Here is a 15,921-nt window from a genome sequence, read left to right as displayed (position 1 = left end):
GAGAGAATCCCATTCTCTCCAAGATATGTCAGAAAATTATTGAAAAGATATTCACCTCCTCGATCAGATCGAAGAGTTTTAATACACTTCTCAGTTTATTTTTCTACCTCATTTTGGAATAGTTTGAACATTTCAAACGACTCCGATTTATGCTTCATTAAATAGACATACCCATACATCGATAGGTCGTCTGTGAAGGTTATGAAGTAGAAATATCCACCTCTTGCACTTGAGCTCGTAGGTCCACATACATCAGAATGTACCAGACCCAAGAGTTCACTGGCTCGCTCACCTTTTCCAGTAAAAGGTGATTTGGTCATTTTACCAAGAAGACAGGACTCACAGGTTGGAAGTGATTCACAATCACCTACTTCAAGAATTCCTTCTTGAGCCAATCTGTTTATCCTGTTCTTATTGATATGACCTAGCCTATAGTGCCAAAGGTAGACTTCTGACACATTATCTATTTTAGGGCATTTATCGGAGGTTTGAACCACATTAATAGGTTGTGATAGAAAGTAAATTCTATTATTAAGTTGTCCAACAAACATTGTAACACCATTCAAAATGATATTGTAAATATTTCTTTTATTAAATATTGATAACCGTTCATGGCCAAAAGGCCTACAGAAATAATATTTAATAAAAAGCTTGGACAATAGTGACATTCACTCAGAATTATATTTCGAGAATTGATTACAAGGTTCATGATTCCTAATACTAGAACTGGAACTTTGCTTCCATCTCCAACGTTCAAGAATCTCTCGCCTTCATCAAATCTCCTACTGACCTGCAAATCCTGCATCGAATTGCAAATATGATAAGGGCTTCCAATATCCAATACCCAGGCAGTAGTATCACAAATGGAAAAGTTGCAAGGTGTTATCATATAAGTACCTTGCTTCTTCTTCGCTTGTTCGGGTCCAGGGAGGCAATGTATAGAGGACAGTTCCTCTTCCAGTGCCCTTGCTTCTTGCAAAAGAAGTACTCCGCCTGGCTTTGGTTGGGCTTGCACTTCTTGGTCTGACCCTGTGCAGACGTCCCAGCATGCAGTTGCACCTTCTTATTCTTCTTCTTTTTGTTTTTCTTCTTCCCTTTCTTAAAGGGTCGACGACCAGAAGAAGATCCTCCCACAACATTCACCGACTCCTTATGGAGCTGGTGAACCTTCTCAAAGTTCTGCAGTAACCCCAACAAGCCATGGTAGTTCACTGCAGGCTTTGTCATCCGAAAATGAGTAAGGAAGGGGAGGAAGGACTTGGGCAATGAATTAAGGATCGCATCCATACCGAGCTGCTCGTGTAGGGGAAAGCCCAGTTTACTTAGGCGCTCAATCATTTTGATCATGTACAGTATATGATCAGTGACTGAGGCTCCATCCCTCATCCGAGCATCAAAAATGGCACAACTAGTTTTGTGCCTTTCAACGTCGTCAGGCATGCCAAAGGAGTCGTTCAACATTTGAAGCATCTCCTATGGCTGGACATTCTCGAACCTATGGCTGAACTCATTATTCATTGCCGCCAGCATAATGCATCGAACGATGGTGCGGTCGTTGAGCCACTTCTGATAAGTATCTTGGATCTTCCCTCTAACGTTCGGGGCTGGTTCCTCAGGTGCCGGATCCGTTACTATATAAAGGATCCGCTTATGCTCAAGAACGATTTTTAATTTTTGATACCAGCTATCGAAATTAGGTCCCATGAGCTTGTCATTATCTAATAATGACCGGAGCGATAGGGTAGTGGCCATAACTGCATAAAGAAAAACCAGACCTCTATTAGTACATAAATTATAAATACTAAAGACTTGGACTTTAGTCTAAAGTTTCTCCTAGTATTTTACGAACTGGTAGTCTCAACCTCCAATTCGAGGAATTACTTTAATTCCTTAGTGGGTACTAGAATCCACACAGACTACACACGAGCCCAACTTTGGTTGGTCAAGCCATGTGCATCTATGGGTAGGTTCATAACCAGTTGTTTCTCTAAACAACTTTTAGTAATTGATTTTGTCCCAGAACCTAATCAGTAGGCTTTGGCCTCCACTGAAAAGATCTGGTTAGGTCCAACCATTAACATGATTTGATTTGGTGAATCGGACCAATAAATGATCAGGCCCGACTTTGGCCGGCCAACCTGACCACCATCAGAAAAACTCAAACCAAATTATCATATTATGAATGATAATTCTATTAGTCAATAAGCACTAGGCCTTTGGGCCTCCAATGATTATTAAACTAATGGACTCATTATCACTCACTTAATGGGAGCCTATGACTTAGTTATCAATATAACTTAATCATTTTTAGGGACCTAATAATTTTTGAGAATTTTATTAAAGGATAGATGAGAAGAAAATATCCAGCCAATTTCAATCCTCCCACTGACTTCACCAAGTCAGATTAAAAAAAAACATTTAATTAAAGCTGGCATTAGGAGCACCTAAATCAGTCAAACTGATTTACCTAATGACATGGGTGAGCCCTAATCACCAAGTGATCTAATCAAAATCTAATTCACCAGGTTGGCTAGGTAAGTGAGATCAGTGGTGGGGATAAGCCATTAACTCGTCAGAGATCGAATCACTGTGAGTAGCTCCCGTTTAAAAACCACTGGTCAAACTGCCAAACTTACCTTAGACACCAACAGGTTCATTAGTTTTAATTTGATCAACTTAGTAAATAGGGTTCCACCGCGTAGCCATGAATTAAGTCCATCTTGGTCTAGTTAAAGACATGGACCCATTCAACTACAACTATTGAAGTTGAGTCTAGAGTATCCTTGACCTAATCTAATTCAACTTTTGATTAGATTTGACCAATTACTCTAACTGAGTCCATTTCTTTAAGCTAACCTTAGGTCTAACCCAATTATAGACCTAATCTATCTAACCCATTGACCCACAAGTTTATGCAATTGTCTTAGATCTTAATTCACAATTCTAGACCTACTAGATAATACTTAATTCTTTTAATTAAGTATTTGGGCTGATGGGTCAGGGTTTGGTATTTCAAAAATAATTTTCAAATTTGAAAGGTTTTATTTTCTGTTCACCAAATATGTTGACTCATTTCACAAATAGATCAGCACATTTCATAAATAGCAATCCTATTGCTAATTACATAACAGAAAATAACTCAATCAAAAATAAATCATGAATATACCTTTAGATCTAATCTAACACATTCATGATAAATTTTACAACTGAACCTTTACAATTATTTTCTTTCGCTACTTCATCTGCATGTGATATAATTGCAGCGGCACCCCTACCGCCATAGGAGACCCCATCGAATGGGAGGAGAGGGCCTTTAAACCCTACTTTTCTCCTATGACCGGACGGCCATGGCAACCAACCCAATTCGATTACTTGCTACTTGGATCGAGTATATCTAAATATATCAATTTCAAAATTTAAATTTCAAATTTCAAATTTTAAATTTTAAATTTTGAATTTTAAATTTCAAACAAATTTTAAATTTCAAATTTCAAAATTTTGAATTTTAAATTTTGAATTTCAAATTTGAAATTTCAACCAAATTTCAAATTTCAAAATTCAAATTTTGAATTTCAAAATTTTGAATTTTGAATTTTGAATTTCAAATTTTAAAATTTAAATTTCAAATTTTGAATTTCAAATTTTTGAATTTTGAATTTCGAACAACTTTCAAAATTCAAATTTTAAATTTTGAATTTTAAATTTTAAATTTAAACTTTTAGATTACAACTTAATCTACGCATACAAATATATATATCATATCTAAGAACCTGCTCTGATACCATTTGTGGGGATATTCAGTGCAGGGGTAAAATGATAATTTTAAAACTTTTTTAAAATTATGATTTTACAGTGAAAAATATTAATTAATCTAATTAATTAACATAAATTTATCCTACACTAGGATCTAAATATGATATATAGCATGCATTCATTTAAATTTAAAATTCAAATTCGAACAGTAAACACTTTACTGTAATGTGTTCAGAACACAATACCTTTGTGCGGGTAGTAGATCACCGCAATCTGATTACCGTTGGGAGAGTCTGATCATCATGATGCAGCCACACAATGTGTCTGACCTCTGCGGATCATCCACACGAAGCTCCCGATCTGATCGACTCCTCACAAGTGCTAGCTCGTTGTAGAGCCCTTTTGACGGTCGATGCTGATCGAATTCCTTCGATCGATGTCTGTCGATTCTTTGGATGCTTTGGATTATCAACAAACGTGCTTGAGAGGATGTTGAAGATCTCCCTAAGATTTTATGGGCTCACAAAACTCGTAGCTCACTTTCTCACTTCCTGAACCCCAGGCTAAAACTCTAGGGAACTCACCCGAAACCTTGCACCCACTTTTCTTTCTTTTCTTTCTTTTTCTCTTGAAAGGATATGGACTTCCTTCTCACGCACAAGACTTCTCACACCCTAGAATTTTTCTTCAAAAAATTTTCTTCTTATACGCCCCACTCTTCTCCTCCTTTTATAACAACGTCAAACATCTTATTCAAAAGAAAGGATAAAGATGAGTAGTTACACATTTGAATTCAAATCAAATTTGAATTCAAATAGATACCAACTCATCCCTTATCCACTAAAGGCATGAGGCGTGGCTTAAATTGTGCATGGAGTAATTTCATGAGAAACCTTTTCTCATGTAATAAATGGGACGTAAAAAAAGGGATAAGGCGCAATAATTGATTGCCCATTCAAATTCAAACTTTATTTTGAATTTGAATGGCCAACCAATCATCCTTATCCATTCATTTGGCACATTAAAGTGGGGCATGGAGAGGGCTTGGCGTGAGAAAAAAATTCATGAGAAGTTCCTTCTCATGAATTCAAATGGGTGCAATGGAAGTGAGGTGGCGCATGGAGATTGGGTCAAGGTGGTTTAATTATTTAAACCAACCTAATTGAACCAAATAAGTTAGGTCCAATTAGACTAATTTAAACCCAACTAAATTAGGCTTAATTAGGCTCAATAAAATCCTAATCAAATCAAGAATTGATTAAGTCCAACCCCTTATCAAATCAGGGACCAAACCATCTCGACGATTAGGTCAACTCTTAACCTAATCAGGTCAAACCCAACTGAATCCAATTCAATTGGACTTGATCCAAAAATAATTACTCAATCAAATTGAGTTAATTAGTGATCAAATCACTAATTAAACCTCTCATAAATATTGAATCCAAATCCGATGGGCAATCAGGCATCAAAATTCATCGATATGTAACCCTGATCGAAAAGTCCCAACCAATGGGACTCTTGACCCCGGTACCCATAATGTGTTGAACTCATGATCAGAGAATCCTGATTCTCGATCATTGAGTCTCAAATATGTAGGATTCTACATCAGCCATCAGATCAGATAGGAACCTCTAATGTGTGTGACCCCGCAGGTTCGAACCTAAGCCGGTAGCATAGGAACCAATTCCTGTACTAATCGAAGTGACCATCTAGCAATGGTACCCGACGTCTGGATAGGTCAAAGAGTCGCAATCGCAATACTTAGAACCTACATGAATATGGTTAATGTATAATTCATCTTTTTGACCCCTGTGTTTAGGATGACTCAGGGTTAAACTGTGAACCCTGATCAGATCATCCGAATCATGCTCAACTCAAACAGTCCTGTGACTCATCACAAGGACTATCCTGGCCAAGGTTTTGCTAAATTGAAATATGACTGTACACAGCTCCTAAACTAGAGTGGTCAATCCCATCTTGACACATGCACCGACAAGTCAAGTACTTGACTACACCCAGCAGCCTTCCATCACTGAATTAAAAATTCAGGTAGTCCAGTGCTTAAGTGCAGTGAGTTGCTTGCAAGTCACCGTGGTGGTCTCAGGTCAGAGGGATATTTATACCCATATTTCATCGGAGTAAATTTTGACAGCAGAAATAGCTCTGGAGTTGGTCACGTTCAGTGCAGATGTACCCTTACATCTCACCTGTATGCCATACCAGTGTCTCCACACTCATTGGTTAAAAGGACAACCAATCTATATGGCACACAACGACCTATGCTTGATAAACATTGTCATCTTTGGTAATAACGTATCATTTGATCACGAACAGATTTAAGGACTAAACGATAAATCCTCCTTTGTTGAGTCTAAATAGTCTTAAGGACTTCACCACAACATAGGAGTTCATTAGAAGATAAAATATTTTATGATGAAAAATATCAAAATAATTTTTGTTAATTCATAATTCGTGTACAAATGAGCACAACCGTCAACAGGCTGATGATTGGCTTTGAGACACTATTCCCAATAATATCAGCATTGTGTACCGACTCGGTCTTGAATAAAAAGTTAGGCATCTCAAAAGATAGATGATACCTGGTCAGACCATTAAAGAGATACTTCATTGGATTATCAATTTGACCCAATTAGTGGCTGAGTATTAACTAAAGAAATTTCAAGAGCTTTTCTTTCACCAACTCTCCACTTTACTCTTTAAATCCTCTAACTTAATGTGAGAGAGGTTTATTATCTTCTTACAATTTAGTCCCCTTATTATACATTATTTTTTTTTTATTTTTTTTTAAATTTTTTTTAATATTGCCTACCTTTTTACGCGAACCACAATGCTTATTTAGGTGAAGGGGCCTGGTTACTTAGTAGGAAACCAATATATATTTTTTTAAGTAAATTTTAAAGAGAATTTTTGCATACCTCGATCTTTCCACCCAATCTATCATGAAGCAGATTTTTTATTGAGATCAGTAAGAAGAGGGTTGTAGAATCACTCCTAAAATTTGGTTTAGTATAAACCCTACCATTCATTGGGTTTTCTTAATAATTTATTCCTCAGTATCTCTAAAATTATCTTGACCATTAATCATTCATTGATTAGGATGCCTAATTGACTCTTAATCAAAATAAAATTTAGATACACAAAACTAATTATTTTTGACCATACTCGAGGATTTGATTAATTTTCTTCCCCCCAACTTAATCTACATTGTCCTCAATGGAGTAGGAAAATAAAGAAAATAAAAGGAGAGAGTGCACCTGGGATAATTTTGCTTCGGAAGTTGAAGATAGCTTCATTAATTAATAGGCTCTTGTTCTAAATTTCTGCAGCTGCAGTAAAGTAAAAAAAAATATGAAATCATTGGGTTGCCTCCCAACAAGTGCTAAGTTTACGTCTTCAGCCAGACGTCAAGTTTATTATTCATTGTAAAGTGGATCACACAAGTAGATGGTGTTGATTCATTCTTTATGTGCAATTTCATCTACATATGGCTTCAGACGTTGGCCGTTTACCTTAAATGTATTGCCATTCCGGGGGTCATGAATTTCAATTGCTCCATATGGGAATATTTGTGTGACAATGAATGGTCCATCCCATCGAGATCGAAGTTTACCGGGAAAAAGGCGTAACCTGGAATTGAAAAGCCATACCTTTTGATTTAGCTCAAATGATTTTCTAGACATATATTTGTCATGAAATACTTTGGTTCGAGCTGTGTAAATTCATGAACTCTCGTATGCATTGTTGCAAAGTTCTTCCAGTTCATTGATTTGCAACCTTCGATTAGAACCTGCATTCTTCATGTTAAAATTAAACATTCGTATGGCCCAGAGTGCACGATATTCTAATTCAACCGACAGATGGCAAGCTTTGCCATAAACTAATCGGTAGGGTGACATACCGATAGGGGTTTTAAAAGCTGTACGGTAAGCCCATAATGCATCATCTAAGTGAAGAGATGAATCCTTTCTATCGGGCCTAACCGTCTTTTCTAGGATATGTTTAATCTCCCTATTTGACACCTCTACCTGATAATTAGTTTGGGGGTGATATGGTGTGGCCACTTTGTGTGTAATATTATATTTTTTCATAAGTGCTTCAAAATGTTTATTCGTAAAATGAGTCCTCCCATCACTAATGATCACCCTTGGGAAGCCAAATCGACTAATGATGTTTCATTGGATAAAACTAGTTACAACTTTATTATCATTAGTCCGTGTAGCTATGCCTCCACCCATTTTGACACGTAATCAACTGCCACCAGAATATATTCGAATCCAAATGAGGCTGGAAAAGGTCCCATGAAATCAATCCCCCAAACATCGAAGATTTCTACTACTAAAATGGGGGTCAGCGGCATCATATCCTTCTTGGATAAATTTTCTGTTTGCTGACATTGCAGACAACTTTGGCCAAATTCATATGCATTCTTGAAAAGCGTTGGCCAATAAAACCCACTCTGCAGCACTTTTGCTACAGTTTTTCTTCCACTAAAATGTCCCCCACATGCCGAAGAATGGCAAAAAATGAGAATGCTTTGGAATTCACTCTCGGGGATACAACGATGAATAACTTGGTCAGGACAGTATTTGAATAGTTCAGGTTCATCCCAGAAATAATATTTAATTTACGAGAAAAATCGATCTTTTTCTTGTTTTGTCCAGTGAGAAGGTACTTGTCCTGTTGACAAGTAATTGACAATATGGGCAAACCATGGAGGACGGCTAGAGGAGATTGCAAAAAATTATTCGTCAGAAAATTTCTCTTTGACCTCATCTATGCCTATCGTGTGTTCAACTAAGATCCTGGAGATGTGATCAGCTACCCTATTCTCGGAACCCTTCTTATCTCGGATTTCTAGATCAAATTCTTGTAAAAGAAGGATCCATCTGATCAAACGCAATTTAGTATCTTTCTTTGAGAGGAGATATTTTAGAGCCGCATGATCAGAGTAAACTAGAACCTTAGACCCTAACAGATATGAGCAAAATTTTTCAAGGGCGAACACTACTGCTAGTAGCTCTTTTTCTGTTGTGGTGTAGTTTAATTGGGCATCGGAAAGAGTCTTACTAGCATAATAGATCACATGTGGCTCCTTATTAATTTTTTGGCCTAAGACGGCACCTATTACAAAGTCAGAGGCATCACACATAATCTCAAATAGAATAGACCAGTCAGGGGGTTTTATTATGGGTGCTGTTGTCAGGGCTGTTCGTAATGTGTTGAATGCTTTCAAATAATCTTTGTCAAAGACAAATGGTGTGTTCTTGGCCAACAGATTGCACAGGGGTCTTGAAATCTTGCTAAAGTCTTTGATGAAGCATTTATAAAATCCGGCATGACCTAAGAAGGATCGTATTTGTCAGACCGAAGTAGGGGGTGGTAGTTTTGAAATGACCTCAAGTTTGGCTTTATCTACCTCGATCCCTCTTTCAGAAATAATATGTCCTAATACAATTTCTTTCCACACCATGAAATGGCTCTTTTCCCAACTTAGGACGAGATTTGTCTCCATACACTGTTTAAGAACTTTGGAAAGATTATGGAGACAATCCTCAAAGGTGGTTCCAAATATAGAAAAATCATCCATAAAAACTTCAAGACATTTGTCCATCATATCTGAAAAAATGGTCAGTATGCACCGTTGAAATGTAGCAGGTGCATTGCAGAGCCCGAATGGCATACGTCGAAAAGCGAAGGTGCCATAGAGGCAGATGAAGGTAGTCTTTTTTTGGTCATCCAAAAATACAGGTACTTGATTGTACCCTGAATAACCATCAAGAAAATAGAAGAAACTTTATCCTGCTAACCGTTCTAAGATTTGGTCGATGAAGGGCAATGAAAAATGGTCCTTCCTAGTAACGACATTTAGTTTTCTATAATCTATGCATACTCGCCATCCAGATGATATGCGAGTGGGAAGCAGTTCACCTTCTTCATTCTTAACCACAGTAATACCTGATTTCTTAGGTACTACTTGAGTGGGACAGACCCATTTACTATCCGATATGGGGTAGATGATTCCAGCATCTAACCACTTTACCACCTCTTTCTTTACTACTTCATGCATGTTTGGGTTCAATCTCCTCTGCATATCTCGATGGGGTTTGGCATTTGCCTCAAAATGAATATGGTGCATGCAAATGGAGGGGTCAATTCCTTTTAAATCGGCAATGGACCAACCGATAGCCTCTTTGTGTTCCTTCAGAATACCAACCAATTGTGCTTCCTGATTAGAGGTCAAGTCTGATGCAATGATTACCGGGAGGGTGTCATTGGGTCCTAGAAATACATACTTGAGCATAGCAGGAAGGGATTTCAATTCTAACGTAGGTGGTGATTCTAAAGATGGGACTATTAGTGTACTGGCTAATGTGGACAATGGCTCATACTTGATTGTCCATGGAGGAGTGGTTTTATCATGTGGTGTATCCAACAAGGTGTTAACTTCTTTCATATATCCCTCAAAGTCATACACTCCAAAGTGAGCCAAGCAAGTATCTAAGGGGTCTGGTGCTAGAATTGTGGGTGTTGCATTTTCTATAATGTCTTTTAGTGTATCTACTTTGAAGCAACTATCCATTGATGGTCCTTGAGAAGCACCAAACACATTCAGTCTCAGTTTCTTATTCCCAAACAATACGTCCATGACTCCTGTCCTACAATTAATGCATGCATTTGCCATAGCTAGGAAGGGTCATGCTAAGATAATGGAAATTTATCTTGGGTTGCCACTTAGTTCCATATCGAGAACCAAAAAATTAACTGAAAAGTAAAACTCATCTACCTTGACCAAGACATCCTCAAGCATTCCACATGGTTCCTTAATTGATCTATCGGCTAATTGCAGTGTGACTGATATGGGTTTCAGTTCTCCGAATCCAAAAAGTTCATACACCAAACTAGGTAAAAGATCCACACTTGCCCCTAATTCCAGAAGAGCTTTTTCAATGTGATAATCTCCTATAACACAGGAAATGATGGGGGCTCCTGGGTCCTTAAGCTTTGGAGGAGTGGCATGCTGGAAGACAGAACTAGCCTGTTCAGTGAGACGTACTTTCTTTGAGATTTATGATCTAGATTTATATTTTTGGGTATACAAATCCTTCAAAAATTTGGCATAAGCAGGGACCTATTTGATTACGTATAGAAGGGGAAGATTAATTTGGACTTGCTTAAACAATTCCAACATGTCGTCAAGTCTTCCTCCCTTCTTATTTGCAGGAATAGGGGCTTTCAAGGCATCCGAAAATGGGACTTTAGGCAAGTAAGATGATTCCGGTGTGGTTGGTTCGTTCTCTATTTTAAGGTCCTCCTTATTCTTGGGTGATTTGGCTTTGGTTAGAGGTTTAGGATCGGTCTCATTAATTTTACTAGTGTGTTCAATGACCTTCCCACTTCTCAGAGTCATGATTGATTTGGCGTCTTCAGAAAAAGCTTCTGGGGTATTAGAGCTCGCAATCACAAATTGCCCTCTTGGGTTGCTCTCAGGTTGGCTAGATAATTTTCCTCCTTCCCTCCTACTAAATGCAGTAGCTAGTTGACCTATTTGGATCTCTAGCTTAGCAATGGATTGTGTGTGGGAGTTAAGGGTCTGAGTGTTGACTTCTAATCATTCTAGTACTTTCTGAACTTTTTCCTCAAAAGCTGAGCTATGACCAGTAGTAGACGGTTGAGGAACATTTTAAAATTGATGGTATGATCCATACCTATATGTTGGGTCCTGATATTGAGGTCGAGGTGCGGCAGGGCCAACCACTGGTTGTGGTCTCCAGAAAAAATTTGGATGGTTTCTCCAGCCGGGGTTATAAGTATTCGAATATGGATCATTTCCTGGTCTGCGAGCTTGTTGGACTTGAGCTTGCTGAACCTGCTCATGCACAAACTCAGAAAATTGAGGTGCGGTTGGGCATTCACTAACAAAATAGTTCGGACTTGCACACAATGCACAAACTTCTTGGATTGGGTTAAGTGAAATCGGGGATTGTCCAGTATTTAGAAGACGGTCTAATTTTTGAGACAGTTCATCTACCTTACTACGGATATCTATGATATTTCCAATCTGACAAATTCCACTTCTTTTTTGTTGAAGCATGGGTTGTTCTTTAGAGGTGGCAGACATATGATGTAGGAAATTCTCACTAAGTATTTCAAAGAGCTACCAGGATTCATCCTCACTCTTTAGCATGAATGTCCCACCACATGATGCATCAACTATTTGTCAGTGTTTCTCCGATAGACCATCATAAAAACACTGACAAAGTTGCTATTTAGGGACAGCATGGTGTGGACATTTACGAATGAGGTCCCTTAACCTTTCCCATGTCTCATGAAAAAGTTCACCCTCCAATTGGGAAAAACAAGTGATAGCTTTTCTAATTTGATTTGTTTTTCCAATTGGAAAATATTTCTTGAGAAATTCTCTCTGAAGATGATCCCAAGTTGAAATGGTTATAGAGTCTAAGGAGTTTAACCAATGCTTGACTTTGTCCTTAAGTGAGAAAGGGAATAGTTTCAACCTAAGGGCATCATCGGAGAAGTTTTGAATTTTTACTATGGAACAAATTTCAAGAAATTCATCCAAGTGTTTGTATGGGTCCTCGTTACTAAGTCCATAGAATGATGGCAATATTTGAATAATGCTAGACTTAATCTCATATTGGGTAGCTTCTACTGGAGGTGCTTGAATGCATGGAGAGTAGATATATGAGGATGGAGTGAAATATTCTCTCAATGAGCGTGGAGGATTAGCCTCACCAGATGCAGCCATGTTTCTAACTTGGATAGTCCTAAGAGTCTTTTCTAATTCTTCGTCTAATGGTTGCAAGTCAGATTTTAGGGATCGTCGACCTAACATGCAACTAAAAGGTCTATGTAGGACTATCCTAGTCTGTTAAGGATTATTATTATTATTATTTTATTAAGAGGAGAGGAGAAGAGAGAAAAGAGTTCTAAAGAAGAGATCCTAAGAAGTCCTAAAACTAATAGAAGAATTAGTTGTGGTTAGATTTTAATTACAATCAAGTTAGCACGTAGTGGACTCTCTATCCTAAAGTTACCCTAGTTCTAGATAGCTCCTAACTATAGCTAGCCTTCAAGCCCTCCAAGTCAGAGCTTGACCAACCAACTGGCCAGATAAGTGTAAGGTCGATGGGAGTCCTCCTGTTGCTTTTCTTAGACACAAATTAAATTGGCCAGGTCAGCGAACGGAACCAATTAAAAATCACCTTCCTTCGGGCCCAGTCGTCCCACAAACCACTTGCCTAGACACCAGCTAGCTGACCAAGTCTAACCTGGTTCAACTCTCAGGGTCACTTGTCCTAATGAGCTCGAAATCCTTAGGGATCAACGTCTAATTAATTTTAGATTAAGGTCTAGGTTATGCAAATGCAAGGGAGTGATTTGTGGGCCAAGGAAGGGTGATCAAATTTCCACCTTATCTTAGTTAATGGGTTGCACCCTTAAAGTTAATTATGGAGATGCAATGCAAAGAAACAAGGTGTCCAATCTAGTTAGAGATTTTTATATTTGAGATTATGCTATTTTAGTTAAGTGTTATAAAATGTCAGTGGTTTTTTTTTTTTTAATTCAACCATGCCAAGATCCCCGACAACGGTGCCAAAATTTGATGCGTAGTCGTTGATAGCACCAAAAATAACTCTACTCACTACGTAGGTAGGATGAGTCGAGATTGTATCCTCAGAGACCTTGGGCTAAGTTGAGATTGCAAAATAAAAAAAGAAGCATTGTTTTGATTTAGAAAATAAATTATCTTAAAATTGATGTAATTAGAAAATAAAGAGCTCGGAAGTTTTGAATTAATTTTGTACTAGTAGAGTTGTATCTCTTTTTTTTTTAATTAAATAGATATGATTAATCTTAGAAAAAATATCTATCTTTTCTCGACACACCCCGTACCCATAGATCACGGCACGTCTCCGGAAAGTACTAGGTAAACAACTCTTCTTTCCTCGGCACGCCTCGTACCCGTAGATCACGATGCATCTCCAGAAAGTAAAAGTTGTTCCTAATATTAATCTAACAGAAAAGCATAAATAAAAGCATATGAAAGAGAGCAAATAAAGAACTCATGATGATTTAAATAAAAAGCATAATCTTTATTACATATAAAAAAATACAAGAAAGTTTAGAACAATAAATCCACTCTGTGTCGTTACAAAATTTCTTCTCCACTCCCGAGACTGCTAGCCTAGCTACTCATGGAGTAGTCCCTTTCTCTTCCTCTATGCAAGGCTCTAGAAGAATTTCTGGGATACCCCTCAAATGGGAGTACAAGAGCCTTTTTATAGGTGTTAGGAGGGAGAAGTTTTACATGATTTTCAGATGTGGGACTAAAAAAATACTAAGGACTAAAAGATGGATGGATAAGATGGAAAGATCACAAGCAGATAAAGAAAATACAAATTCTTCCTCTTGAAGTATTTTCAAGTATTATATTTTTTTCTTTAATTTTTAGATCCATCTGCTATCATGAGCGTTCGTCTGTTCGCCATGTGTTCGCCAGCACAAACTCCCCGCAAACCCGCCATGCCATGCGTCCGCAATGCCGTGCGCCCGCAATCTTCTTTCACGGACCCGTTAGCTGTTAGGAAACCACTTACGCTCTTTTTTTATTAGAAAATTACAGAAAGAAACTTTTGTTTCTTTAAAATGATGCCTATATCCTTTTTGGGTTCCTTGCATAGTATCTTCATTTTTTATAATACTGTATGCATCCTTCTTTTATTTTAATTTCATTTTAAGTCTAATTTTTTTCAAACTTGAGTCTTTTTAATCTGCGAATCGGACTCTTTGTATCGGCGATCACCTTTCCTGTAAAATATAAAAAGAAGTATCAAATTTTTAATAAATAAAATAAATTAAATATAATTTTTTGCTTTAAATGACTTAAATTAAGTGTTTATCAATCCACACGAGGCTGCAACAAAAATTAGAGGTTCATCGAATGAAGATCCGCGTGAAGTGCTAGCTTCTTGCAGATCCCTTCGGATGGTTAATCTAAAAAGTATTCTTCAGATCTCTTGGACATTCCAAGAGATGAAGAATATGAGGAGAAACAAGGGAGAAGTCAAACCTTTTGACCTCCCTAAAATCAAAAATAATATGTAAAAGAAAAGGATCCTAAGAGAAGACAGATCTTCTCTTTCAGTACATCAATGATTGATGTCCTAAGAACATCTCTATGCTAGGACATGAGAAGACCTTCTTCTCTAGATATTTCTCAAATTTCCAGATCTTATGATATCTGATTTTTTTCATAGAAAAATTTCATGATTTATGGTGAACAAGGGTTCCAAGAAATCTTAAGAGAAGACCTTCTTTTCTTCTTCTTCTCTCATCAGAACATGATCAGATCATGTCTAAAATTAGATCACCATGCCCCAACTCATTAGAACATGAATCCACCACACCATCCCTCTTTCTTCCTCAGATTTTTATCACATAAAAATATAAAATAAAGGGAGAATAACCTGAAAAGAAAATAATAAGAGAAAATAATCTTCTCTCTTACCTTTTGTTTCTACAAGACATCAACTTTTGATCTCTTGATTTAAGACTCTCCTCCAAGGATATTGGTGCCTCAAACCACCCATGCCATCCTCTTTCTCCTCTGGTTTTTCTATCTAAAAATCACAAATTTTTGACTCTTATTTGATAGCATATGGGGTGGCAACTTTTTATATGGCAGATTAGGTCAAAAGACCTAATCAACAAGGAGTCCATGGGGTGTCCAACTCTTGGACGCCCCCTGCCTTATAAATTTCATGGAGATCAGGATAAGATGCTTAAAAGAGGTGACAAAATGATAGGATAGGCTTGGAAAAAGTTGGCACAAGAGAAGGGGGAAGAGTCCTTGTGAAGAGGGACTCTTTCAAAAAAAGAATAAGCCTAAACCACTTTCCATAATTAACCAAATCACTTTCCACATTGAACCAAATCAAATCTGATTCAAATCTTTAGAATAAGTGGTGTGAGATAACATTCTTTGAACATAGATATCATAAAAAAATATCTAAAAATTAATTAGTGGGTGTGGGCTTGAGATTTCTTAGGTGGCGCAAGAGATGATATGGAATCCTAGTCTAACTATAATTCTTATGTAGACTAGGTCAAGCTCTTTGAACCCAA

General features: G+C 37.4%; 1 non-coding gene across 1 annotated transcript; it reads left to right on the top strand.

Annotated features, from left to right (window-relative positions):
• The first annotated feature begins 12,047 nt into the window (after positions 1 to 12,047).
• On the top strand, positions 12,048 to 12,153 carry LOC140854472 (small nucleolar RNA R71). The gene has a single exon (XR_012137688.1). It is a non-coding gene; the product is annotated as a small nucleolar RNA R71 (small nucleolar RNA).
• The last annotated feature ends 3,768 nt before the right edge of the window (positions 12,154 to 15,921 follow it).

The sequence above is a fragment of the Elaeis guineensis genome, chromosome 16, assembly GCF_000442705.2.
Source record: "Elaeis guineensis isolate ETL-2024a chromosome 16, EG11, whole genome shotgun sequence".
Classification (NCBI taxonomy): domain Eukaryota; kingdom Viridiplantae; phylum Streptophyta; class Magnoliopsida; order Arecales; family Arecaceae; genus Elaeis; species Elaeis guineensis.
Note: the sequence above shows the minus strand (reverse complement) of the source record. Positions and strands in the feature narration are given on the sequence as shown.